Source organism: Elephas maximus, chromosome 4, assembly GCF_024166365.1.
Source record: "Elephas maximus indicus isolate mEleMax1 chromosome 4, mEleMax1 primary haplotype, whole genome shotgun sequence".
Taxonomy (NCBI): domain Eukaryota; kingdom Metazoa; phylum Chordata; class Mammalia; order Proboscidea; family Elephantidae; genus Elephas; species Elephas maximus.
In genome coordinates this window covers 177,911,079-177,936,717 of record NC_064822.1, presented here as the reverse complement: position 1 = coordinate 177,936,717, position 25,639 = coordinate 177,911,079, and positions in this window count along the sequence as shown.

The following is a 25,639-nucleotide window of genomic DNA, read 5'->3' as shown; positions in this document are numbered from 1 at the left end:
TTGACTCTGGTCATTGATATCCACATGTACTATTCCCTCTGCCTGGAATCCTCCCCTGAGGGCACCCCCAACCCAATTTTGCTCAGTTGATTCTTGGCCAGTTTTCAGTCATGATTTTTATGCCACACCTCAACTTTCCTCCTAAGGTGGAGAGTTATTTAAGTATCTGCAGGCTGTGTTGCTTGCTTCTATATTGCTATCATCTAGCAGAGTGATGGTAGAATGGTTAAGTTCTCAGCTGCCAATCAAAAGGTAGGTGGTTCAAATCCATCAGCAGTTCCATGGGAGAAAGATGCGACAGTCTGCTTCTGCAAAGACTTATAGCCTTGGAAACCTTATGGGGCAGTTCTACTCTGTCCTATAGGGTCACTATGAGTTGGAATCAACTTAACGGCAATGGGTTTGGTTTTGGTTTTGGTTTATCACCTAATAAAGTGCATGGAACATAATAAGAGTTCTGATTTCCTATGGTAGAGAGATTAGAAACAACAAACTAGGAGAAGACAAGACACAGCAACAGCAGTAGATGCAATGGCAGACAGCTTAGTGTAGCGGTGAAGCAGGACACATAACTTTTATTTACAGAAACCCAATCTATGGTAACAGATCTTCATAGGGAAGAAATGAGTTTTTATTCTCAGCACACTCATTCGTTCCACAAATATTTATTGACATCAACTTTACTTGAGGCACTATAAAAAAGAGCTAGAATGAACTCCTAATCCTGCCTTTCTTCACCTCAACTCAGTTAAAATTTGGAAAGGATGGATGAGGTACCTCTGAAAGGAAAGGAAAAGCAAAGGAATCACCTTTGCTTTCAAGGAGCTCAAAGTCTGGCTGGAGAGACAAGATTAAAAAGCCAGAAGTAATTATATATTTAAGATAATAACCATATTGTTCTGTCATATTACTGCAAATATTTTGTCAGTTGCTATTTGCTTTTTATTTTGTTTACTTGGATTTTTGACATAGAGAAACATTTCATTTGTATGTAGTCAAATCTATCAATCATTTTCTTTCAGCCTCTTGGTGTATGTGTGTGTATAAGGCTCTGATTATCTCTGTATTCATGAGATTTTTTTTCTTTTTTCATAACTGGCAATTTTTGTCTTATTCAATGAGACTATATTGAATTTGTAAAAAGAAAAGAAGTCATTTTTCATTTTGCAAAGGAAATCATTATAAAATCAAACAAAATATATAGGAATTGAACAAAGAACCTAAGTCATCCAGAAAGCATGAAATTGTGCTCTGAGCCTTCTGTTTAAAAAAAGCAAGGGAATGTGTATTACTTCCTTTAGGAGTTATTTCCACAAAAAATATCAAACTAAAAGAAATAAATCTTAACCTTGATTCTATGGAAAATTAATTTCTGTAGACTAGCTTCTTTCCTAATCATTCTGATAAATGAGATACAATTGTAAAAATGGGAACTGTATGGGGAATAGGGAGTATTTTCCTAAGGGGTGTGCCACCACAGAAATGGCTGGAAAGGCAAACAATCATGAAAATAAACATGTGGAGCAGGTTCAATGAACATTTATTGAGATCTTTAGAATACATCTCATTTAAATTGTGTAATGACATCCTAGGATCCCTAAAGCACTCGGCTGCTAAATGAAAGGTCAGTGGTTCAAACCCACCAGCAGCTCCGTGGGAGAAAGATGTAGCAGTCTGGTTCCATAAAGATTTACAGCCTTGGAAATCCTATGGGTCTGTTCTACTCCCAGGGAGTCACTGAGTCGAAATCAACTCGATGGCAGTGGGTTTGGTTTAATGACATTGTTGGGTGGTGCAAACAGATAACACACTGCTAACTGAAAGGTTGGAGGTTTGTCTCTACCCAGAGACACCTTGGAAGGAAGACCTGGGTCTCTGCTTCTGAAAAACCAGCCTTTTGAAAGTATTATGTAGTGCAGTTCTTCTCTGACACACAAAGGGTCACCATGGGTCCGAGCTGACTTGACAGCCATTGGTGGTAGTGGTGGAACTAGCATAACAACTGTGCAATGTTTGTGTGCTTATTCCCATTTCACAGATGAAGAAACTGAGACCCAGAGATAACCAACTGTTTCCTCTAAAACGTGTGAACTGTGAGCTGTACATTTGAAATTCAAACCTGTATCTCTAGATCAAGTGTAACTGGAGACTTTCTAAAAAGTTCCCTGCATGGAGCCTGAGACCTCCTGAACCTGCCAAATAATGTTTTTCTCCTTCTCTGGGAAGAAAATAAACAAACAGACCATACTACATGGGTTGCTGTTGAGTCAGTTCTGAATCACAGAGACCCCGTATCAGTGTAGAACTGTACTCCACGGGATTTTCGGTAGCTGATTTTTCGGAAGCGAATCACCAGGCCTTTCTTATGAGGTACTTCTGGGTGGACTCGGACCTCCAAACTTTCATATAGCAGCCAAACATGTTAACCATTTGCATCAACAAATAGACAGTGACTATTATACATGATGTTTAGGGGGTACCTTGGGATCTGGATGCTGCTCCCAGAGATCCTTCACCTCTTAGCCACGTGAGAGGAAAGCAGATATTATTTGCAATCTTCTGCTTAATGTCCCTTTGTCTTCAAAGATGCTCACTTGCCTGTTTTGTTTGTTTTAATATGGGGAAGAAATGTGTGTCCCTTTGGAGCTCAAATAAGACAAAAGATTATTGTGATAGGATTTTGCTCATAAAGAGTAACTTGCTAGACCTGTCTTTGGGGACACTGAGTGGCTCAGCAGTGGCTGTCCTCCCCTCCCCTGGGTGCTGAGTGAGCAAAAGCAGCTCTGGGGATCTGCCCACTCTTGCAGTTGAAGACACCCACCTTCACGAGGCATCTGGGAAATGATGACACATTGAACACACATGTTTACTTCCACTCCTTCCCATAAGTTAAATGCCATAAATTGACAGCACAGGGATTTAAAAAAAGGCCTGTTGTTAGTGCAGTTTTAGGCTTACATAAAAACTGCACAGAAACTACAGAGCATTCCCATATATCCCTTTCTCCAACAGTTTCTCCTATTATTGACATCTTGCATTAGTGTGGTATATTTGTTACAATTGATAAAAGTACTGATACATTATTAGTAACTAAAGTCCAATGTTTACATTAGGGTTTACTCTTTGTGTTGTACAGTCCTATGGGTTTTGACAAATGCATAATGTCATGTATCCACTATTACAGTGTCATATTGAATAGTTGTACTGCCCTTCAAATGTATTGTGACTCACCTATTCATCCTACCTCCCTTCCCCCAAACCCCTGACCACCACTGGTCTTTTTACTGTCTCTATAGTTTTGCCTTTTCCAGAATGTCATGTACATGGAATCATACAATGTGTGACCTTTTCAGTCTGGCTTCTTTCACTTAAATATGCATTTAAGATTCCTCAATGGCTCCTTGTGGCTTGCTAGCTTATATATTTTTATCACAGAACAATATTCCGTTGTTTGGATGTACCATAGTTTGGGTATTAATTTACCCATTGAAGGACATCTTGATTGCTTCATATTTTTAGCAATTATGGATAAAGCTGCTGTAAACATTCATGTACAGATTTTTGCATGAGCATAAGTTTTTGATTTTTGTGATCAGATACCCAGGATCGTGATTGCTGGATCACACAGTAAGCCTGTGTTCAGCTTTGTAAGAAAATGCTAGACTGTCTTCCAAAGTGCCTGTACCATTTTGCATTCCCACCACCAACGAATGAGGGCTCCTGTTGCTTCATATCCTTGCCAGCATTTGGTGTTGTTCGTGTTTTGGATTCTAGCCATTCTAATGCATGTGTGGGGAGCCCTAGTGGCACAGAGTTTAAGTGCTTGGTTGCTAACCAGAAGGTTGATCATTTCAATTCACCACTCACTCCATGGAAGAAATATGTGACAGTCTTCTCCCATAAAGATTTCAACCTAGGAAACATATGGGGCAGTTCAACTCTGTCCTGTGGGATCACTGTGAGTTGGAATTGACTCTACAGCAAGGATTTTCTTTTTTTCTTAATGGCTATACAGTGGTATTGCATGGTTTTAATTTGCAATTCTTTAATGACATATAACAGAGAGAATTTTAAAAAGCTTAAACCTAAAAGGACAAAAAATAGGAAAGGACAAACACTTTGAGAGATGGAAATCAGACAGACCTGAAAAAGCTAAACTGAACTAGTGATGAAAGCAATTGTAGGACCACAGAAATATGGGCTGGGACCAAGCTAATGTGAGCTTGAATGTGTGAGTCTGTGAAAAGAGGAGTAGTAGAAAATCTGTTGAAGGACTTTATCGTCCATTTCTTCTCCTACCTGGACAAAACAGTGGTGCATCCACTCTGGAGACAGTCAAAGAAAGTAAAGTGGAAAGGTTCTGGCTTGAGGAATGTGAGGTTCTTTTGAGGATGGGAGCCAAAGAAATGTGATCCAACTCAATGCAGAAATTATCAAACAATATTATTAATATCACACTCCAGTAACATTTTGCTGAAGAAAATTCAAAAGAAAATTGCAGCAGTACACTGACAGGGAACTGCCAGAAATTCAAGCTGGGTTCAGAAGAGGACGTGGAATAAGGGATATTATTGTTGATGTCAGATGGATCTTGGCTGAAAGCAGACAGACAATACCAAAAAAAAGTTTACCTGTGTTTTATGGACTACATAAAGACATTCTGCTGTGTGGATCATAACAAATTACGGATAACTTGGTAAGAATGGGAATTCCAGAACACTTAATCGTGTTCATGAGGAACCTGTACATAGACCAAGGGGAAGTTGTTCAAACAGAACAAGGGGATACTGTACAGTGTAAAATCAAAAAAGGTGTGAGTTAGGGTTGTATCCTTTCACCATACTTATTCAATCTGTATGCTGAGCAAATAATCTGAGAAGCTGGGCTATATGAAGAAGAATGTGGCATCAGGATTGGAGGAAGTCTCATTAACAACCTGCAATGTGCAGATGGCACAACCTTGATTGCTGAAAGTGAAGAGGAATTGAAACACTTACCGACGAAGATCAAAGACTACAGCCTTAAGTATGGATTACACCTCAACATAAAGAAAACAAAAATCTTCACAACCAGATCAATAGGCAACATCATGATAAATGAAGAAAATATTGAAGTTGTCAAGGATTTCACTTTACTTGGATCCACAATCAACACCCATGGATGCAGTAGTCAAGAAATCAAATGATGTATTACACTTGGCAAATGTGCTGCAAAAGACCTCTTTCAAATGTTAAAAAACAGAGATGTCACTTTAAGGACTAAGGTGTACCTTACCCAAGCCATGGTATCTTCAGTCGCCTCATATGCGTCCAAAAGCTGGGCAATAAATAAGAAAGATCGAAGAAGAATTGATGCATTTGAATTACTGTGTTTATGAAGAATATTGAATATAACATGGATTGCCAGAAGAACGAACAGATCTTTCTTGGAAGAAGTACAGCCAGAATGCTCCTTAGAAGTAAGGATGGCAAGAATTCACCTTATATACTTTGGACCTGTTATCAAGAAGGACCAGTCCCTGGAGAAGAACATCACGCTTGCTAAAGTAGAATTTCAGCAAGAAAGAGGAAGACTCTCAATGCGACAGAGTTAGGCAGTGGCTGCAACAATGTGCTCAAACATAGCAACAATTGTGGGATGGTGGAGGGCCTGGCAGTGTTTCATTCTGTTGTACATGGGGTCACTATGAGTCAGAGTTGACAGGATGGCACTTTGCAACAACAGCAACCATTACGTGGGGATGGAGTGATAATCTACATAATGAGCCCCAGTCCTATTCTGACTTTCAAGGTTATTCTACACCTCTGAGCTGGAGGTGCAATGATTCTCCTCTAGGGAACCTGGGCAGCCCAAGACAAATAGTTAAAGATACCAGTTATAGATGGTCTCTTAACTAAGTAGGCAAGTGCATAATCTCATAGTGCAGCTCCCAGTAAATGAACCTTGTCCCACCCTTATGGAGCTTCCAATCAGCTCTTTAGTGCTTTACTATTAATGTAAATGGACAGTCAAGTAGCCTGTTGCTGTCTGGTTAATTCTGACTCATGGAAACCCCATGTGTCACAGAGTAGAATTGCTCTGTAGAATTTTCTTGGCTGTAATCATTATTCATTATGGAAGCAGACCCCCAGGCCTTTCTTCCATGATACTGCTGAATAGATTTGAAATGTCAACATTTAGTTTAGTAGCTGAGCACAAACAGTTAAGTATCACCAGATATTTCAGTAAAGCCTCTACAGATAGATACATAAGAGAAAATAAAAAGGAGAAAGGAAGGGGATGGAAAAGTAGAAAGAAGGGGAGGAAAAGAAGGGAAGAGAAAAGAAGAAAAAGGAAGGGAAGAAAACAATAACTTGGATAAACCAGAGACTCTTTCAAAAGAAGACAACTAAAAAAAGCAATAAGTGGGCAGATAAGGGAAGATATTTGTGCCAATGTAAAAAGAGCAAGATGCTATAAAAAGGAATGGTCAGAGAACTGAACCAAGGGAATTTTTAAAAGTTAAAAATATGATAGTAGAAATAAAAAATTCAATAGCAAGTATGGAAGATAAATTTGAGTTAATATCTCAGAACATAGATCAAAAATATAGGAATGGAAAATATTGGAAGTTCTAAGAGAGTTTAGAATATAGTGGAAAATTTTACCAAAGAGATAAAATAGGAAAATTTTCAGAGCTGAAGGGCATGAATTCCAGAGTAAAAGGCACCCAAACACCCAGCCTGATAGATAAAAAATGATTAAAACAAAGGCACGTCACTGTGGGGTTTCAGAACTCCGGAGGCAAAAAGAAGGATCTTAAAGTTTCTAGAAAAAAAAAAGTAACAATCAAAAGACCAAGTATCTGAATAGTATCAGACTGTACAACAGCAACACAAGAAATAAGTGAAAAAGTAATAATCTCTTTGTAACTCTGAAAGAAAATATTGTCCAGCCTGCCATTCTATTTTCAACCAAAGGAATCAGAGAGTACACTAAATTATCAGAAATACAAGCTTCTAAAGGTGTTTACCTCCTCTGTAGCTTTTCTCGGGAAGCTGTTAGAGGAAGGCTCTGCCAAAATCAGACAGTGAGCCCAGAAGGAGAAGATATAAGAGCTAAAAAACAGAAGAACCACCCTAGGTGAGTGGAAAAGTGGATTCTCAAGGTGATGGGGGTGATCAACCAGAGTAGCCAGATGGAAGCAAAGGGATGGTAGTTCCAGGAGAGATGTCTCCAACAAGATGACGTCAATAAAAACCTCACATATTTGAGTGTATTGATGGGAGACTTAAACACATCATAGGGGTTTGGGAATTTGTGATAGGAACATAGGCAATTATGTAACTGAACGACAGAAGCAATAATTGCTAACTCCGAGATCCAGGAAGATGGGCATTATACAAGAAAGCCAATGAAATCAGAGTACACTACATGGCTCAGCTGCAAGTATGATTACACATCAAGGTACTATAAATTTGGGGTGAATCCTCATCATCTAATAGTGGGAAATCAATATATGATGCCCAAAACTTAGGGTTAAGATCTTGCAGTATATACATATTATTTTGGGATATGAAGGTGCTTAAAAAAAAACACAATCAAAAGAGTTGAAAGTTACTGCCTTGGGAGCATTGGGAGGGCAGGGCAGGGAACAGGTTCCAGGATTGGGGCATGGAACTACTGTTTTTCATAATATGTTTTATAGACCTACTGACTTCTTATATAATATTTATACACACCCGTGGTGAAATTAGTTTCTTTATGTGGCCTTTTGCCTTGGTTCTTTGGAAAAACAGCTTGAGATATTTTTCCCCTAATCTCTAAGGAATTATCACTGCCCTAGTTTTCTACCCCGGAGGGTTTGTTACTTTTGTCCAGGTAAACTGTAAACTGTAAACAACTGGTGGTTTGATACTTTTTGTCTAGTCCTGGGCTGCAGCCTACCCTGAGTTGGTTAATAAACTATGCAAATGAAGTGTCTGTGGCCTACCAAAAGGGGATTGGTCAATTTGTAGCCCTGGTGGGACGGCCATGCCTTGAAATTGATGAGGAGTTTGTATATATAAGCAGCCAACCCCACAGAGGTTTTTGAGACAGAAAGAAGCAGGAAAGAGAAGCAGAAGGAAGAAAGAAGAGAGAAGAAGGGGAGAAAGAGAAGCAGCAAAAGAAGTCCTGAAAGAGCTGCAACATGGGCCAAGGGCTGTAACACTGAAGACCGTGACAGACCCAGAAGGGGCCCAACAGCAGAGCTGGCAGCAACAGGCCCAGAAGGGGCCCTGTGGCAGAGTCGGTGGCAGGGCCAAGAGATGCCTGTCCTCAGGGGGCTGAAAAGGGGCCTACACAGCTGAGAGTAGCTGAGAGAGCTGCCCTGCACTGAAGAAGGGAAGCTTTGCCTACATGCTTCCTGATCCTGATCCTGAGTTGTAGTCTGTTGACCCAGATCCTGAGTTGTACCCTTCTACTTCCTCAATAAATTACTTAATTGTAAGTATGATCTGTGAGCTCAGTGTGCCATTGCAACAGATGATCAAACTCAGCAGAGAAGCAGAGAGTGCCATGAGAGGGATGGCCGGTGTCAGAATTGGTGAAAAGTTTGGAGACTGGAGATAGTCTAAGCTCCATCTCATGGGAATCGGCTTTGGGCTGATCCTGGTCATTATCCCCCGTGAAGTTAGACTGGTTCTGATGCTACTACTACTACTACCCTTTTGCAATATTCTTGTAACATTAAAAATTATATACAGTCATGTGCCACTTAATGCTGCGAAATAGGATGTTACGTGATTCGGATGTTGTGCAAACATGCCTAAATCGAGAACACTAGCAATTATTGATTTGCCACCTTCGTGTTGTTTAATAACCTTTTGTTTCACTTTCGAATCAATACTTCTCCTTTGCCTCTTGCTGCTGCTATCACTAACACGGGTTTTGCTGCATTTGTGAGCCATGATATACTTCACGGTGATATTTTCGAAAGAAAATTAAACAGAGAGCTAATGCTACAACACTCAAGAGATGGGTGATACGTGAGATTGGATACTGCTGCCTAGGAGTTGAAGCACACGCTGTTACACAGTAAAATTTTTATTTGTAAGTAGGGAAAGTTCACATTAAAATAACGATAGAAAGTACAGTACAGTAACATAGGCTTTATTGTGACTATCAATATGTATGTATTATAGGTTATATATGTACTGTATCATTATACACCTAGCAGTGCAATCACTTTATAAACAAAAGACATGAGATACACGTGGTGTGTGCAGGAAGCTGTTTCATTCACTATGTCCAATTACATCCGCTGCTTTCTAAGTCCAATCGGGATTTCTGAACTCTATTATAACCTTACGGGACCACGGACACGTATGCAATCAGACGTTGCCCAAACAGATATTATGGGGTTCGTGACAGCATTTTAAAACAAGAAGAAGATCTACAGACAGAGGGGGGGACATGGAGGTCTTATCTGGATGACGCTTTGCCTTGCATTTGATAAAACATAAAAGGAGAGCGGATTGTCGCACAATTTACACCTCATGGAAATAAAACCAGAATCAATGTTTGGTTTGGGTCTGAGGGGTGGTGGCCCAAGTTCAGCAGACCCTAAACCAAAACCAAACCCAGTGCTGTTGAGTCGATTCTGACTCAATTAGACCCTAGAACCACAAATTCAGAACTGCAAAGTAAAAGAACATGCATTTTTCAATTTGATTCTTACATGAATCCATTGTTATTATAGGGAGGTGGGGATAATAATTTATCTCCATTTTACAAACAAGGCATCTGAAACTCAAAGAGATCAAGTGACTTGGCAAGGGCACTCCGTTCACGAGAAGTGAGGCTGGGACGGGTAACGCCAAGCTCAGCCCTCTTTCCACTTTTGTGGTGGCTGTTGACTCTACAGTATTGAGTCTGAGCAAAAGGATGGATTGTTGATACAGATAACAAACAGCCCAAGAGGCACACTTATTTAAACAATTATTGATTAACCAATCTGCATTCATTCAGATGGTTATGCAGGGCTCAATCAGGCGGTTACTGTTCAATGTCCATGTGTTTTGGAGTCAAATCCCACTAAGAAATTGGTAAAATAAGGTGACTCAGGCACTGGAAGCTTTGGTCCAGAGTGGAGGCTTCCTCAGACTGCCGGTGTTCCCTGCCCCCCCACCCCCCCATTTTCAGCTTGCTGCTATTCCTTCCATGTTTCTGCCTTTCAAAGCCCTCCAGCCTCAGTATGTAGCTTAAGATAATCTGGCTTTGGTCTTGGCTATAGTGACCAACTTGTCCCAGTTTGTCTGGAACTATCCCCATCTTCGCACTGAAAGTCCCATGGCCTGGAAAACCCTTCAGTCCCAGGCAGACCTGGACAGTGGTCCCCATGGAGGGAGGGAGATTGGTCTTAGCCGCATATGTTTCCAGTTGTCATTGAGCCGATTCTGACTCATGGTGACTCCATGTGTGTCAGAATAGAACTATGCTCCTTAGGGTTTTCAATGGTTGATTTTTTGGAAGTAGATTGCCAGGACTTTTGTTCAAAGCACCTCAGGATAGGCTTGAACCTCCAACCTTTCGGTTAGCAATCAAGCCCACTAATGGCACCACCCAGGGACTCCTAGCCTCCTTTACTTTATGAATATGAGCTAGTTCAACCCACAGTACTCTAAGATGATCCAACAACTTGTGAATGGGTTGTTGGGAACTTTTCACTTTTTATAAATCTCTAAGTCATCACTGCAGGTGTCGTGAGGAGCATGAGCGCCCATGCACCCCTCTTGCTTTTCATCACCTCACTGTTTCTAATTGAACAAAGATCCGACTGAATGACCTTGAGCAACTTGTTTTAACAGCCTCCAGGTTTCTCACTGAAATGAACAATGCTTCGTAGGAATGACATAAAAATTAAGTTGTATCATTTATCATCAAATGTTGACTAAAAACCAAAAGAAAAAAAAACTCACTGCCGTCAAGTCGATTCCGACTCATAGCGACCCTACAGGACAGAGTAGAACTAACCCATAGAGTTACCAAGGAGCGCCTGGTGGATTCAAACTGCTGACCTCTTGGTTAGCAGCAGTAGCACTTAACCACTACGCCACCAGGGTTTCCAAATGTTGACCACAGGCCAGAAATTCTGTCAAGTTCTCTATATACATTACAATTACTTATTTATTTGCTTATTTTCTGTCTCCCTTCACTAGAGTATAAGGTCTATGAAGGCAGGCATTTTATCTGTTTTTTTTTTTTGCTACTATATCCCAGTTAATATACATTCAGATACCAGTAACCAGGTGCCATCAAGTTGATTCCAACTCATGGCAGCCACGTTTGTCAGACTAGAACTGTGCTCAATAGAGTTTTCAGTGACTGATTTTTCAGAAGTAGATCACGGGGGCTTTCTCTCAGCTGCCTCTGAGTGGACTTGAACCTCCAGTTTTTTGGTTAGCAGCCAGGTGTATTAACTGCTTGCATCACCCAGGTACTCCATATGTTCAAATACATCCTGAGTATTTGCTGAGTGAATGAATGAATGATTTTATTTAATCCTACCCAAAACTGTCAGGTAACTATTCCCATCCCAGTTTTACAGATTAGGAAATTGATGCTCATAAGGTTTAAGTAACTTGCTCATGGTCACTAAGAAATGTCAGACTCAGAATTCAAACTCAGGTCTGCCTGGCCCAAAGGCCAGGCTGTTGGCCACCATGCTAAACTGAGATAAGGCGTGTGAACCACTCAGTATTGGCCCATACAAAGACAAAAACCAGTTGCCCTTGAGTTGATTCCAACACGTGGTTGACCTCATATTGACCCCATGTGTGCAGAAGAGAACTATATACTCCATAGGGTTTTCAAGGCTGTGATCATTCAGAAGCAGATTGCCGGGCCTTTCTTCTGAAGTGCCTCTGGGTGGATTCAAATTGCCAAACTTTAAGCACTCAACTACCAACAACCAGTTGGTAGTTGGGTGTTTAACCAGCTGTGCCACCCAGGGACTCCATTTGGCCTATAGTAGGACAGTAAACCCCATTCCTCTGGCTTTTCTATTTATCATTTTTTGATATCATTGCTGCAGCCAGCACAGAGCCTCCTAGCCTGTAGATTTGAAGCCCTGGAAACTGCTTTCCCCCTGCCTGCCCAGCACATTCAAGCCTCTTCCACTAGGAAGCCAGGGCCAACGGAGTGGCATTAAATGTTGTTGATGAGTGTGTATATCCGAACCAAGGAAGTGGCACCTTCCATCAGCGCTTGTCTCTTCATATCATACCGGGTGTAATCTGACCTGACACCCCATCATCATTCAACAGCGATGTTGCTGCCTGGAGACACAAAAATAATAAACAGGAAAGCCCCAGCAGAGTGACAGCCAGGACATGTGTGTGTGTGACAATTGTGACTGGCCAGCACATGCTGGGCCTGGACATACGCTGATGGCTGCTCATCCCACTCCCCGGCCTGTGGCACCTGCATCTGTGTCCAGGCCTGTCAGTAGCCTAGTGATGGGGTAGAGGCTCCCCCAGGTTTGTATCCTGGCCATGCTACTCAATGGCTATATATTTAGACCAGCTACCTGACCTCTTCCTCCTCCCAGTCTCTTCTTGTTGTTAGTAGCTGCTGTCAAGTCGGCCCCCAACTCAACGACAACCACGTGCAAAATGGAATGAAATGCTGGCTGGTTCTGCACCATTCCCATGCTTGGTCGGGTATCAGATCCTTGGGATCCGTACGGTTTTCATTGGTTGATTTTCAGAAGTGAATGCCCAAGCCTTTCTTCCTAGTCTGTCTTAGTCTAGAAGCTCTGCTGAAACCTGTTCAGCATCATAGCAAAACACAAGCCTCCGCTGACAGACGGGTGGTGGCTGAGCTTGAGGCGCTTTTGCCAGGAATCGTACCTGGGTCTTCCACACGGAAGGTGAGAATTCTACCGCTGAAACCATCTTTTCATAATTCTCCCGAGGCCCTCAGATGTCTCGGATTTCACAGTTGTTCTTTTATTCTCTGCACCATCCGCATGTGGGACGTGACTCCATGTCTTTAAATTTCTCTTCTTCCTCAAGTAGAATAAAAAGAATAAGGCAGATAAAATGCATAAGGGAGGTTTTGCTGGAGATTTTGGAAGGTGTCACAGAGCTATCAGTTTACAATCTTATAATACACGTTGTTCTCAAACCACCAGGGGATGCTTTCTGCACCATCCTCCCATACTGCATAACTTCCCAGTATCTTGTTTCATTTTTCTCTCCTGGGCCTCCTTTCTTTGCCCTTCAACTCCTCCCTCCCAAAACAACCCCAAACCTGTAAATTCCTTTCCTTTTATTACACAGAGCAGAGTGGATTTGCTCAGCTCAATATATTCAGAAACAAAGGGTCTTAGAAGATAGCTGAGGTTAAACTTAAAAAAATAAAATAAAATGAGAACACCCTGTTGCATTAATATATTAGTGACTGCATCGTCCTTCAAGACACACACTCACTTCCTCTTTGCACTGGCAGTGGTTGGCTTTGCTGCTGTTCAGCCTGCCCTCTGCACTGCTGTATGATGGAATTAGGGCTCATGACACTGCCATCTCCAGCTCATCACTGAACTTTCTCCTTGTGGTCAGGGTTTTCCTCTAACCTAAACTTCATTTCCCCACCATGCTTTGCATCTAGCAAGTATGCTGCCAGGGTTGGAAGCTGTGCCCCTTTAGGGTAATTATTGTTGTTGTTAGGCACCATCGAGCTGCTTCTGATTCACAGTGACCCTACGTACAACAGAAAGAAACACTGCCTGGTCCCACACCATCCCCACAATCATCTATGTCTGAGCCCATTGGTGCAGCCCTGTGTCAGTCCTCTTTTTTTGACACTCTACAAGGCTCCAGGAATTGATGGAATATCAATTGAGATGTTTCAACAAACAGATGCAGCCCTGGAGGTGCTCACTAGTACATGCCAAGAAATATGGAAGACAGCTTCCTGGCCAACTGACTGGAAGAGATCCATATTTATGCCTATTCCCAAGGAAGGTGATCCAATCAAAAGTGGAAATTATAGAACAATATCATTAATATCACCCGCAAGCAAAATTTTGCTGAGGATCATTCAAAAACGGCTGCAGCAGTATATCCACAGGGAACTGCCATAAATTCAGGCCGGTTTCAGAAGAGGATGTGGAATGAGGGATATCATTGCTGATGTCAGATGGATCCTGGCTGAAAGCAGAGAATACCAGAAGGATGTTTACCTGTGTTTTATTGACTATGCAAAGGCATTCGACTGTGTGGATCATAGCAAATTATGGGTAACCTTTCAAAGAATGGGAATTCCAGAACACTTAATTGTGCTCATGAGAAACCTTTATGTAAATCAAGAGGCGGTTTTTCAGACAGAAGAAGGGGATACTGATTGGTTTAAAGTCAGGAAAGGTGTGCGTCAGGATTGTGTCCTTTAACCATACCTATTCAATTTGTATGCTAAGCAAATAATCCAAAAAGCTGGACTATATGAAAAAGAACGGGGCATCGGGATTGGAGGAAGACTCATTAGCAACCTGTGTTATGCAGATGACACAACCTTGCTTGCTGAAAGTGAAGAGGACTTAAAGTACTTACTCATGAAGATCAAAGACCACACCCTTCAGTATGGATTACATCTCAACATAAAACAAAAATTCTCACAACTGGACCAATAAGCCACATCTCAATAAACGGAGAAAAGATTGAAGTTGTCAGGGATTTCATTTTACCTGGACACACAATCAACACCCATGGAAGCAGCAGTCAAAAAATCAAAAAATGCATTGCATTGGGCAAATCTGCTGCAAAGGACCTCTTTAAAATGTTGAAAAGCAAAGATGTCACCTTGAAGACTAAGGTGCGCCTGATCCAAGCCATGGTATTTTCAATCGCGTCATATGCATGTGAAAGCTGGACAATGAATAAGGAAGACCAAAGAAGAATTGATGCCTTTGAATTGCAGTGTTGGCAAAGAATATTGAATATACCATGGACTGCAGAAGAACAAAAAACCTGTCTTGGAAGAAGTACAACCAGAATGCTCTTTAGAAGCAAGGATGGCGATACTGCGTCTTACATACTTCGGACGTGTTGTCAGGAGGCATCAGTCTCTGGAGGAGAACATCATGCTTGGCAAAGTACAGGGTCAGCGGAAAAGAGGAAAGCCCTCAACGAAGTGGACTGACACAGTGGCTTCAACAATGGGCTCAAATATAACAAAGATTGTGAGGATGACATAGGACCAGGCAGTGTTAGTGTTTTGTTGTGCTGTATGTAGGGTTGCTATGAGTTGGAAATGACTTTATGGCACCTAACAAAAACAACAACATAGGGTTTTCATTGATTACTTTTTGAAAGTAGATTGCCAGACCTTTTTTCCTAGTCTTAGTCCAGAAGCCCTGCTAAAACCTGTCCACCATGGGTGACCCTGCTGGTATTTGAAATACTGGTAACATGGCTTCTAGCATCATAACAACATGCAAGCCACCACAATAGGCAAACTGAAAGACAGGTGGTGGGAAAATAGGGCAAAATAGGTATACTGAATCATTAAATGCTGTCCAATTGATTGGTATTATTATTAACGCAGTGAAACAGGGCATGATTTATTCATGTCTGAGAATTCCCAGCATTTCCTTCCTCCTTCTAAGCCCCTCCCTTCACTCAGGACAATTTTGTCCTTTCTCTCTCAACTTTCTCACTCTTTAGGAGAGTTCTATGTTTGCCTCAGAGGTCTTCATGTTATGGTGCAGAATCAGGAATATGAGTAAAGAGGAAGAGAGGACACTGGAAGGTCACAGGGAAGAGGACTTTGCTGTCAGGTTCAGCTCTCAGACTCCCCTTCTTTGTGAACAATCCGAGAAATACATGAAGAAAGAAAGCTCCAGACAGGTAATTTCATCTTTGTAATAAAGAACTTGGAGGTGGTGGTGGGAAACAGCAAAACCATGGCAGCCAGATGGGGGTAGGAATTTGGGGGATTAAGGATGTGAGGCTTAACAGCTGTGAGGTCCAATACAGTAGCCACTTGCCATATATAACTGTTAACACTTAAATTTAAATTAATAAGAAGGTCAATTCCAGTCACGCTAGCCACATTTCAAGTGTTCAAAGTCACTTGTGGTTAGTGGCTACTGTACTGGACAATACAAGCATAGAACATTTCCATCCTCACAGAAAATTCTTTGCTGTTGTAAAATATATATAACACAACATTTGCCAATTTAATGTTTTCTGAGTGTACAAGTCAGTGACATCAATTACATCATGTAGTGCAGCTATTACCAATATCTGTTGCCAAATTCTCCATTATCCTAAACAGAAGCTCAGTGCTTTCTAAACAATGACTCCCCCTTGTCCCTCATGCCTGCCCCTGGTAACCACTAATGAACTCTCGTGTCTATGTTCTAGATATTTCATAGGAGTGAGATCATACAATATCTGTTCTTTTGTGATTGACTTACTTCACTCTGCATAATGTTTTAAAGGTTCATCCATGTTGTGGCATGGATTAAACTCCATTTCTCTTTATGGCTTTCATTCATCTGTTGTTGGACATCTAGTTCTTTCGGATGAAGCTAATCAAGAGCTATTGTGCTATTAGAGAGGAGAAGGGATTTTTAAGAAGTGTTGCTGTGAGCTCTAAATTCGATATTCTTTACCCTTCTATGACAAATACAAATAACCGTTAAACATTTATTTATTTTCTTTTTATTTTGGGTGGAGTTTTTTAACAGCTAGTCTCTATTTTCTTTTGAATATAACCAGGTACGCAGTCTGGGCTCCATGTGTGCACCAAATTTGTTCATGTTACAAGTGATTGCAAATGGGATTGTCAATTGAGGGGAATCATTGAGAAAACTGAAGTTGATTTAAGAAAATCTGGGTTCAAATGTTAGCTTCTGCACTTACTACTTCAAGTTAAGGAATGCTGGCTGATCAGAATGGCCCACTTTCCCATGGCCCCCAGAAGTGGCTTCATCTTGTCATAGGGAAATGTTCCTCAGTGAACATGTACTGAGCTCTCACTAAATGCAGAGTGCCCAACGTTTAGTTTTGAGGGCAAATCAAATGTGAACAAATAGCTCTTCCAGAGGAATTCTGATCACACAAAAGAGAACAACAACAACAGAAAACCCCCCACAAACTCAAGAAATCTTCACCTAGATGTATGGACAGGTGCACAATCCAATCTCAAAGAGTTTGCAAGACAGGTGGGACTTGAGTAATCTGAGTCGGGAGGGATTAAATGGGTAAGGTAGCCTTTTGTCCTGGTCTGTCCTCTGAGGGCTATCTATTCACCTCTTAGTCTGTTATGCTTGGAGGTGATTTTATCTATATCCATTAAGTCAAATGATCATTGGTACTCAATCTCCCAGACCTTTTAGGCATTCATTGGCGTAAGTGAGTTGAATCACTTTTGAAAAGAGCCAGGGTGGATTATCCAATAGGCAAGGTAAGCACGGTGCTTACCAGGTTGTCTGTAGGGAACAATTTTGCATTTTTTCACCTCATCAAAGACCCTGAATCTAGGTATGGATGGCATCTCTCACTCTCCCAGCCCCACAGCACCTTCCTTCAGCGTCAAAAATCTCTTTTTAAATTTACAGTCCCTGACAGGGGCAGATGATCCAGTCAGCAAGGTAAGCACGAGCTTACTTATGCTTACTATTCTGTAGTGACCAATAGGTCACTAAAACAAACAAAAAAGACCATTGCTGTAGAGCTGATTCCGACCCATAGTGACCCTATGGGCCAGTGTAGAACTGCCCATAGATTGTCCAAGGCTATAAATCTTTATGGATATTGACTGCTACATCTTTCTCCTATGGAGCAGCTGGTGGGTTCACACCACTGACCTTTCAGTTAACAGCCAAGCACTTAACCACTATGCAGCTAGCACTTCATGTATGTCTTAGTCTTTGTCGTTGTTGTTTTTAGGTGCAGTCAAGCCAGTTCCTACCCATAGTGACCCTATGTACTAAAGAATGAAACACCGCCAGGTCCTGCACCATCCTAACAATCGTTATGCTTGAGCTCATTGTTGCAGCCAGTGTGTCAATCTATCTCGCTGAGTGTCTTCCTCTTTTCCGCTGACCTTGTACTTTACCAAGCATGATGTCCATCTCCAGGGACTGATCTCTCCTGACAACATGTCCAAAGTATGTAAGACATGGCCTCGCCATCCTTGCTTCTAAGGATCATTCTGGTTGTACTTCTACCAAGACAGGTTTGTTCATTCTTTTGGCAGTCCATGGTATATTCAATATTCTTCACCAACACCACAATTCAAAGACATCAATTCTTCTTTGGTCTTCCTTATTCATTGCCCAGCTTTCACATGCATATGAAGCCATTGAAAGTACCATGGCTTGGGTCAGGCGCCCCTTAGTCTTCAAGGCGACTTCTTTGCTTTTCAACACTTTAAAGAGGTGCTTTGCAGTAGATTTGCCCGATGCAATGCATTTTTTTGATTTCTTGACTGTTGCTTTCATGGGTGTTGATTGTGGATCCAAGTAAAACGAAATCCTTGACAACTTCAGTCTTTTCTCCATTTATCAAGATGTGGCTTATTTGTCCAGTTGTGAGAATTTTTGTTTTCCTTATGTTGAGATGTAATCCATACTGAAGGGTGTGGTCTTTGATCTTCATCAGTAAGTGCTACAAGTCCTCTTCACTTTCAGCAAGGAAGGTTGTGCCATCTGCATAACAGAGGTTAATGAACCTTCCTCCAATCCTGATGCTCCATTCTTCTTCGTGTAGTCCAGCTTCTCAGATTCTTTGCTCAGCATACAGCTTGAATAGGTATGGTGAAAGAATACAACCCTGACGCGCACCTTTCCTGACTTTAAACCGCTCAGTATCCCCTTGTTCTGTCCAAACAACTGCCTCTTGATCTATGTACAGGTTCCTTGTGAGCACAATTAAGTGTTCTGAAATTCCCATTCTTTGCAATGTTATTCATAATTTGTTATGATCCACATAGTCGAATGCCTTTGCATAGTCAATAAAACACAGGCAAACATCCTTCTGGTATTCTCTGCTTTCAGCCAGGATCCATCTGATATCAGCAATGACATTTTTTGTTCCATGTCCTCTTCTGAGTCTGTCCTGAATTTCTGGCAGTTCCCTGTTGACATACTGCTGCAGCCCCTTTTGAATGATCTTCAGCAAAATTTTGCTTGTGTGTGATATTAATGATATATTGTTTGATAATTTCCACATTTGGCTCGATAACCTTTCTTGGGAATAGGCATAAATATGACCTCTTATAGTCGGTTGGCCAGGAAGCTGTCTTCCAAATTTCTTGGCATAGAAGAGTGAGCCCTGCCAGTGCTGCATCCGTTTGTTGAAACATCTCAATTGGTATTCTGTCAATTCTTGGAGCCTTGTTTTTCACCAGTACCTTCAGCGTAGCTTGGATGTCTTTCTTAGTGCAGATATAACACAAATTACACAAGTGGGTGGCTTCGAAGAACAGAAATTAATTTTCTCATAGTTCTGGAGGGTAAATGCCCAAATCAGGGGTCAACCCTGTGGATTACTTCCTTGTTGGTAGCCCGGCCTTTCCTGGGTTCCTGTGCTTGTAAAGGATCCTCATGTGGCATCTATCTTTTCTAGTATGTGCTTGCTTCTGGGTCTTATCTGCTTTTTATGTAACTCATTTTGCGGACATGGCCTCATTAACATAACAAAGAAAAACCTATTCCCAAACAAGATTATATCCACAGGTATAAGGGTTAGGATTCCAACACAGATTTGGGGGGGACACAGTCCAGTCCATAACATATATCTAACCTCCTCCTTCTGCCCTGCATGTCACCAATTCACTGAGGCATTATTCTTTCCTCTTATTTTATGACTTGGCTAACTGGGAAAATGAAACCACATGCACAGAAGATATCCCAACTATGCTGGACTTAAAAAAATATAACTTATAAATCTTTTACAGAGTCTTTGATAGCAGACTTCAGTCATTTCCTCTCAAGTATCCATTGACTTTTTCCTTGCAAATGGAAATCCTATTTGTGAAGGAAATCAGTGTGTGTCTATGGAATAACCCACATCCCTAACCTCTCATGGAGTCATTGTTGGCATGTGACATAGTTCTTAACAGCAATAACAATAAAACTGATATGTAAAAAAAAAAAAAACCACTGCCGTCGAGTCAAAGCTGATATGTAGTGCTTGCCAATTTCCATGGTGTAAATGCTTCCACCATTGGTTGATTTCATGCCACCAATGGTTTAGCAACTGGCTCACAAAGGCCCTAAGCATTTAACTCAACTCTTGCAAGCAGGTACAAACTAATTCTGGCACAGCATTGACCTTCGCCAATGAGAGCTGGCTGAATTCTGCTGAAGTTTCTGGGAAATTTTTTGCTTTTCTGGCAAAGTAAAAACAAAAAATGAATCAGTTGCCATCAAGTCAATTCCTACTCATGGCAACCTCACGTGTTACAGACGGGGTGGATTATCCAGAGGGCAAGGTCAGCATAGTGCTTACCTTGCTTATCAGATCATCTGTAGTGAACAATTTCACACTTTTTCATCACATCAAAGATTCTGCTTCTAGTTATGGCTGGTGTCTGTCTCTTTCCCAACCCCACAGCACCTAGCTACAGAATCAAAGACTCTTTTCAAATTTACAATCCCTGACACGGACTGATGACTCAGTTAGCAAGGTAAACATGGGTTTACTTGTGCTTACTTACCAATCTGTAGTGCACAATTTCACATGGGTTTCACCGTATCTTTGATGTGGTAAAAACACTTGAAATTGTTCCCTATGAGTTAATAAATTAGCACAAGTAAGCCTGGGCTTACCTTGCTTATTGGGTAATTTGTCCCTGGTTACAGAGTAGAACTGCTCTATAGGGTTTTCTTGGTTACAACCTTTACGGAAGCAGATCACCAGGGAACTTTCTTCTGGGGTGCCATTGGATGGGTTCGAACTGCTAATCTTTAGGGTAATAGCAGAGCACAAACTGTTCATGTCACTCAGGCTCCTTGCCTTTCTGGTAAAAGAAAATAAATGCTGCAGGCACCATGGCTTTCTCTGTCATTCTTGTTTTGAACATGGATGTGATGCTGAAATTTCAGCAATAATGTTGCAATCACAAGGCAATAAAACAAAATGCTAATGTGGTAAAGTAGGAAGATGGAGTGAACCTGAACACTTGAAAACATTGTGAAGCCATTGTTCCAGCCATGGACTGCTTACCAACAGTATTCTTGTTATGTGATAAGCTCTATGCCTGTTATTTGCTGGTAGAAGGATCTCTACGTGAAGGGAGATTGTAAGGTGAGTGTGGCAATAGGAAGTAGAAAAGAGATGGATGTAGGTGTGGAATTTATGCATCACAGCAGGAGGCTGAACCCCAGATTGTAGAAATGGATGGGGCACCATCTTTTTTGTTTATGCTATTTTTTTTTTCCACTCCAGTTAACCAATGTCCCTGGGTGGCCCAAATGGTTAAGTGCTCTACTACTACTAGCTGAAAGGTTGGGTGCTCAAAACCACCTAGAGGTGCCTCGGAAGACATGCCTGGTGATCTGCTTCAAAGGGTACAGCCTTAAAAATCTTATGGAGCAGTTCTACTTTGCACACATGGGGTTGCCATGAATTGGAATCAACTTGATCAAAACTAAGAACCACTACACCAGCAAAGTTAATCAACATCTTTCTTCTCCTCCGAAAACCATGAAAACTTAGAACACTTTAAATCTGACTACTTGCTTCCTTATTTATGTCATTGTTGTGAGAACTTTAATTCTATCTTGTTTTTAACCCCCAAATTATCCTCTCTCCCTTTTCTTCTGTTATCTCCTCTGAAACTCCACTGAACATATATTAATGTCTCCCTATCTTCTATGTCTCTTCACATCTCCTCTATAATTTTTTTATCTCTTTGTGCTACATTTTCTGTCATTTCTTAAGACTTACCCAATAATTTAAAAAGGCTTTATTTTTCTCCCTAATACTTTTCAACGTGTCAATTCTTTTTTATCTATCTATAGAGTTCTTTTTTTTTTTAATTTTAAATACTATATATTTTGAGTTTCTTGAAGATCTGTTGGTTTTCTTTCAAATATATCCCATTGCCTTTGAGTCGATTTTTACTCATGGTGTCATCACGTGTTACAGAGTAGAACTGAGCTCCATAGGGTTTTCTTGGCTATAATCTTTATAGAAGCATATTGCCTGGTTTTTCTTCTGCAATGCCACTGGGGGGGGTTCAAACCATCAGCCTTTCAGTTAGTAGTTGAGTGCAAACTGTTTGCATCACCCAGGGACCTCTTTCAAATATACCCAGTCATTTTTGCTCATCTCTTATTCTTCACTCATACTTTCTAGTCCTTCTTCTTTCTTTAAACATATTAAATTTATAGTACTTTTTGAGCTGTAGCTGACAATTCAATATGTAGGATGGAGATAAAAATAAATGTTCTCTCAGACTTGAGTAGGAGGGTCCTCCTTACTGATATATTGCTTATGCTTAGACTCATGGAAACAGAATTGGAGATGAAAAAGGCTTTGAAGGTGTTGGAGTCAAAGTCCCTAAGAGAGGCATGAATTCTGTGACATCCGTCACCATTACTGACTGCTTGATTGCTCCTAGTGATGGGGGAATCCCCATCCTCCACGGTGGTGGTTTCAGCTATTGACCCTTCTGACCACAGAGTTTCCTTTTACTTATTCTTGTTTTCTAGTAGAAATCTACTTCTGTAGTGTTTTTCCCATTGATCCTGGGTCTAATCTCAAGTTAATAGAACTGATTTAATCTTTATTTCTCTTATAGTCTTTAAAATATTCAATTACAATGATATCCATTTTAAGCTAATTTTATCAGAGATAGATAAAGTAATAGCTGTGAGGGGTAGAATAAAAATTGCATGTGGTGTTTTCCAAATCTCAGGCTCTCTACAGTTAATAATTCCCTTTATTCTTCCTGAACATAACAGTTAAGTGCTTGGCTAGTAACTAAAAGATTGGCAGTTCAAATCCACCCAGAGGCACCTCAGAAGAATAACTTGGTGATTGACTTCTGAAAGATCACAGCCATTGAAAAACCTATGGAGCACAGTTGTTCTCTGACACACACGGGGTCATCATGAGTTGGAATCTACTCAACAGCAGGTTAGAGTTTGGGTTTTAATAGTTAACAAGACACTTTCACAAACAGCAGTTCCTTCATCCTCTAAGATCTCTCTGAGGTAAGATAATATTCCCATTATGCAGGTGGCACACTAGAGGCCCTGAGAGTTTGAGCGACTTGCTCAGATCATGAGCTCTGAATGGTGGGGTGAAGAGTACAATGCAGAAACTACGTGTTCTTGTTCTTCTTTTTATTCCTTCTAAGATCCTGCTGTCTCCCTGCCCATCTCTGTTCCTGAGAAAGCATTTTGATTTTATGAGCGGTTGTCAACTGCTGTTTTATTTCGGAAGCCAGGACTTGGCTGTACCTGGATGTTGTCGTGTTCACACCTGAGGTCTGGTATAGACTATAAACTGAGATAAGGAGAGGACAGGGTCTAAATCAAAGGAGGCATATTCTTGCTTGAAAGAGGAGGTGGGAGGGTGTTTGGGGTGGGCTGACAGCCAGATTCAGACCTGGGTTTGCAGCGGCCTTTGCCCTGGGTGACTCAAATGGTTAAACGCTCTGCTACTAACCAAAATGTTGGCAGTTCAAATTCACCCAGGGCACCTTAGAAAAAGGCCTGGAGGTCTGCTTCCGAAAGGTCACAACCAAGAAACCCCTAGGGAGCATAGTTCTATGCTGGCACACGCGGGGTTACCAGGAGTTAGAATCTATTCGACAGCAGCTTTTTTTTTTTTTTTTTGACTCATTATGGAAGGTAAATGGGGGTACCCTGTATGGGAAATGCCTGGGAGATAGTGTATCAAAGTCTCATTACCTCAGCCAGGGCATAGGTGAAGGCATTGAATCTGCCACACTTGCTCTGGCTTCTGGGTGTTACTGGCTGGTACGAGGTTTTGAAGGAATCTTCCCTGGATCCAGACAGATTTGATGTGGATTTTGTGGAAAGGAAGAGATCATAAGGAGAGCTGGCATTGTGGCAGCATAGAAGCAGCAAGGGGCATCGGGCTTAAGCCATCCAGGTTCCAGTTCTGCCTAATTAACTTAATTTATTCATCCAACAAATATTTACTGAGGGCTTACTCTACATGCTGCATGTAGGGATAGTGTTGAGCTGAGCCACACAAGGTCCCTCCTCTTGGGCAAGGCCTTGAGCTTGTCCCATAATCATAGCAGTGGAGATTCTGTACCAGAAACCTGTGTCAAGCACTTTTCATGTAATTAGCCGTCACAGTGACCCTATAAAGAAGGAAGAGATCACCAGTAAAACTACCGATACTTAGAAAGTTTCCTCAAATCCAGTAATCGGTAAAGAGAGGAGCCAAGATTCAAACCTAAATCTGTTGATACCAAAGCCAATATTCTTCATTCTTTTTTGTATTTTTTTTTGTGTGTAGTTGCTAATTTTTTTTTAATTTTTATTGTGCTTTAAGTGAAAGTTTACAAATCAAGTCAATCTCTCACACAAAAACTTAAATACGCCTTGCTACATACTCCCAATTGCTTTCCCCCTAATGAGACAGCCCACTCTCTCCCTCCACTCTTTCTTTTTGTGTCCATTTCATCAGCTTCTAACCCCCTCCACCCTCTCATCTCCCCTCCAGGGAGGAGATGCCAACATAGTCTTAAGCATCCACCTGATCCAAGAAGCTCACTCCTCACCAGCATCCCTCTCCAACCCATTGTCCAGTCCCATCCCTGTCTGAAGAGTTGCCAAAGCCAATATTCTTAACCACCACAATCTTAGGCCTTCTTGCAAAAAAAGGAGCAATTAAATAACCCTCCTCGATGGCACTGGGTTTTTTTTGGGTACCTTTTTAATACACTCATTGTTAGTATTAACTTTTAGTTTTTACCTGGGCACATGGCCACCTGGAATTGACAATATTTTCCCAGCCTCTCCTGGACTTAAGTTGGCCACATGACTGAGTTCTGGGCAATAATGTGTAAGGAGAGGTGTTGTATACAATTTTTGGTCATGTTCTTAAAGGGAAGAGGTATATTTTCCTCTTTTTTTTTTTTAATACCCCTTTCCCTGTTGTGTGGAATGCAAATGCAGGGAAGTTAGCCTGGGCCATGAGTCTGAGAACACCACCTGAGGGATGGTGGAACCACAAGGTAGAAGGAACCTGGGTCTTTGCAACCATGGAGAGCAATACCAGCCCTGGACTTGCTACTGCCAGACCACTGGGGAGGGAACTGAACTGTTTCTTGTTTAATCTTCTTTTATTTTGGATTTTTGACTTATAGTTAAACCCGCATCTTTTCCCAAATATCATCTATATAAAATAGAACTATAGCAGAAAGGACTTGTGAGTAGGGGCAGGAAAGCTGGGCTTCTTAACCTGTCTTTGTCACTAACTTACTAGGGAACCTTAGGCAAGTCACTCTCCTTTCTGAAACCCAGGTCTTTCCCTGTGAAGGAAAATGGTAGAAAGAGAGTTAACTAAAGTCCATTTGAGCTTACGTATCTGTGAATCAAATAGTGATATTTATGCTAAAGAATTATTTACTCTATAACTACTTATAAAGTCTGGAAGTCTGTAGTTTGACAGAATTG